Below are 3,160 nucleotides of genomic sequence, written 5' to 3' on the forward strand. Positions count from 1 at the left end.
ACTACTTATTTTTGTCCAGCTTTAACATCGGTATCGATATCGGTTATCGGCTACATGAGTTTTAAAATATCGGCATATCGGATATCGGCCAAAATCTCAATATTGTGCATCCCTAACAGAAATAGTTTTTATTTGATACGGATTAATTTACTGATGGCGTCTATTAGTGGACCTGAGGTTTTTCTTCTGGATGGTTCCATTCCTGCTAACATAAGTAACCCCAGGTCATGTTGAATTTTCTAAATAAATCTAGGGATGGAGCTAATAACCATTAGTGTCTGATGCTGCAGGTACTTGTATTGTATAAAACAGTTTTACCTCTGTCTGCAGTGCGGTTCAAGGCTAAGTGTCGGAGCTAAAGGAAGGTATCCCTGCAGAGTTTATATCCTGAGTCATGTTAACCTCAGCTCGACTCAGCCAGACGTGAAAGTAGAAAAGTTTGATCTATGAGAACAGAGAGTCGTCCGGTTCATGGGTTTCTTTATGACATGAATAGCAAATTAAATAACATAAACAACAAATAAGATTCTAAAAAAAAAAAAAAAACCCCAATCCCCTGGACTTTGCTTCCAATTTTGAAGACATGCATCTTTTCTAAGCCAAAAAACAAGGCTTTGTTTTCGGTCCATTCTATGAAACCTCAATCCTATTTCTGACATTTTGAATTGAAAAAAACTTCCTGGATGGGAAGCGAAACGTCTTCAAATTTTGAAACAAAGTCCAGTGGATTGCTTTTTACCTTTTTTGGAATGACTATGACCTTGATCACTGAGAATCTTCACCAGCACAACAAATAAAAACCTGCATAAAATTGTTCATACATCTTGCACACCTAGATTTAAGTGTTTTTTTTTTTTTTTTTTTTTTTTGTCTGATGAACACGTTTGAAATGAGGGACGTATCTGCTAAAATGTAAAAGGGGGTAAAAAGAGCTATGCTCTCCCTGTGGGAGATGCACTACGATTGCAGGGGCTGCAAGTTCCCTCAGGGAACCTTTCTTAGTACGACAGCGGCACAGTGGATGAAAGACGAGGCTCTGATCCTGAGTCTGGCCGGATTTAATCATGTTTGCCGTACTTTGCAGAACTCCTCTTTACTCCTTTTGGGAAGCTTATTCCACTAGTTCCAATTGATTCGTGGTGCTTAACCTTCTAAACAAAACTGAGGTAATAGTTTTTGGACCAAAGGAGGAGAGATCCAGAGTTGGCTCACAGCTTCAGCTACTGCAGCAAGAAAAAACACTGGTTATGGATGAAATCATGATGTCATGATGGACCTGAACCTTCAGAGGCTCATAAAGGCAGTTACTAAGTCAGCTTTTTATCACCTGAAGAACTTCTCTGGGGTTAAAGGACTAATGTCCAAGCAGGATCTAGAAAAAAAAAAACGTATTCATGCATTTATTTACTGTACCTTAGTAGAATAGGCTCTATGCACAGCTCCACTACTTCCTGAATTTAATGCAGCTCCTTTGTTTCCTGTCTTTCATGATTGGATGCACTGATTAATCCAGGTGTGTATGACCTAAGTAACTGGCCAGACACACCTGGATTAATCAGTTCGTCCAGTAATGAAAGACAGGAAACAAAGGAGCTGGCTTAAATTCAGGAAGTAGTGGAGCTGTGCATAGAGCCCATTGATCACTGCAGCAGCATCTTCATAGGTTTGCCTAAAAAGTCCATCAGACAGATGCAGATGTTCCAAAATGCTGCTGCCTGTGTTCTCACTAGAACTAAGAAAGTAGAGCACATCAGCCCGTTTCTGAAGTTCTTCACTGGTTCCCTGGAGCTCGGAAAATAGACTTTAAATTCATTCTGATAGTCTAGAAAACACTGAATAGATCAGCACCTCAATAGATAACAGATCTGTTGTCCGTGGAACACAGAGAAGCAGCATTTAGTTCCTATGCTCCACTGATCTGGAACAAACTCCCAGAAAACTGGAAAAGAGCAGAAAGCCTGAGATCTTTAAATTCAAAGCTGGCTTTAACTGTTGAAGTCAAACTCTTAACTGGTCCAACTCTTTTATCTTTTTACTACCTGCTTTTGTCATGTTTCTTCATTGCTTTTATTAACATGGGTTGCTTAGTTTAGAGTGTATCACCTGTTTATTTATAACAGTTTTACCTGATTCTATATGCATACATTGTTTTTAAATGGCAGCCATGTTGAATGTTGAGCTCTGAACTTCTATGAGGATTTTAAAGCCTTAAATTGGGACAAACATTTTTTAAAACATAGCAATAATTCACAATCTGAATACATATTCTATATGACTAAGTTTGTCATTAATAACACTTTATTTTACTGTGTAAAATCCAAAAGGGATGAAGAATCCAATCATCTCTATGCCCACACCTAAACGTTCCCTCCTAAGGGAGCGTCCCCTCTGCTCGTTCCTCTCTGGTGATCGTCACGACTTTCAGAAGTGAATGAATGCATGGCACGAGGTTTGAATGAGTCACAGCTGATGAGGGGAGTTTTGGCTTCTCCCTTTTCTCTGTAGTCCTCCCACTGAGAACACCATGAAGGGATGTGGAGGAGGACGAGCTCATTATTAAATGAGATATCTTGCAGAGTCAAGTTTACCAAGAACTGACTCACTGCTTAGAGTGACAGCTGAAAAGTTCAGTTTCCTAACAGAGAAGCGCCCAGTTATGCAGGAAATATTTATATATTTAACTCACCAAAAGTTTTCTTCTCTATAAACATTTTTCTGATGGACCTGCCGTCATAAAATCCAGTCAACAGTCAATAAAAACCAAAGTGATCCAAAAAAGTAGTCCACAAACGATCTCATAAAGTAAAAGAACACATTTGATACAATTTCTTACACTTAAAAGTAAGAAAATGTGCTACAAAATGATACTGGAAGACTAGTAAAAAGTTTAAATGAGTCTGTAGTTCAGCACAGTATTGAAAGGCAAACGTGTAATTTGCCCAGGTTAAAAAGTAGGGCTGGAAAAATAAGCCAGGCTTTTAATAAGAAACAACAACAGAAGGATAAGACTAAAACACAGAGTCGGTCAAGAGAAAGCCTAACATGATTTAATTAGAAATAAGAATATTAAACAAGACTTATTTGCAGAAGTTTGCCCTGCAACTGAAGAGCTGATGGTTCAAGCTCTGGCAACTACAGAAAAATAAAAGTAATAAACTCA

At 38.4% G+C, this 3,160-nt stretch overlaps 1 protein-coding gene across 1 annotated transcript in view; it reads left to right on the forward strand.

Annotated features, from left to right (window-relative positions):
• The window catches only part of rnf144a (ring finger protein 144A), a 43,950-nt gene that overhangs the window by 21,370 nt on the left and 19,420 nt on the right, over window positions 1-3,160 (forward strand). The gene's annotated exons all lie outside the window — the stretch shown is intronic.

The sequence above is a fragment of the Cyprinodon variegatus genome, unplaced genomic scaffold (genome assembly GCF_000732505.1).
Source record: "Cyprinodon variegatus isolate N-32 unplaced genomic scaffold, C_variegatus-1.0 Scaffold107, whole genome shotgun sequence".
NCBI lineage: Eukaryota > Metazoa > Chordata > Actinopteri > Cyprinodontiformes > Cyprinodontidae > Cyprinodon > Cyprinodon variegatus.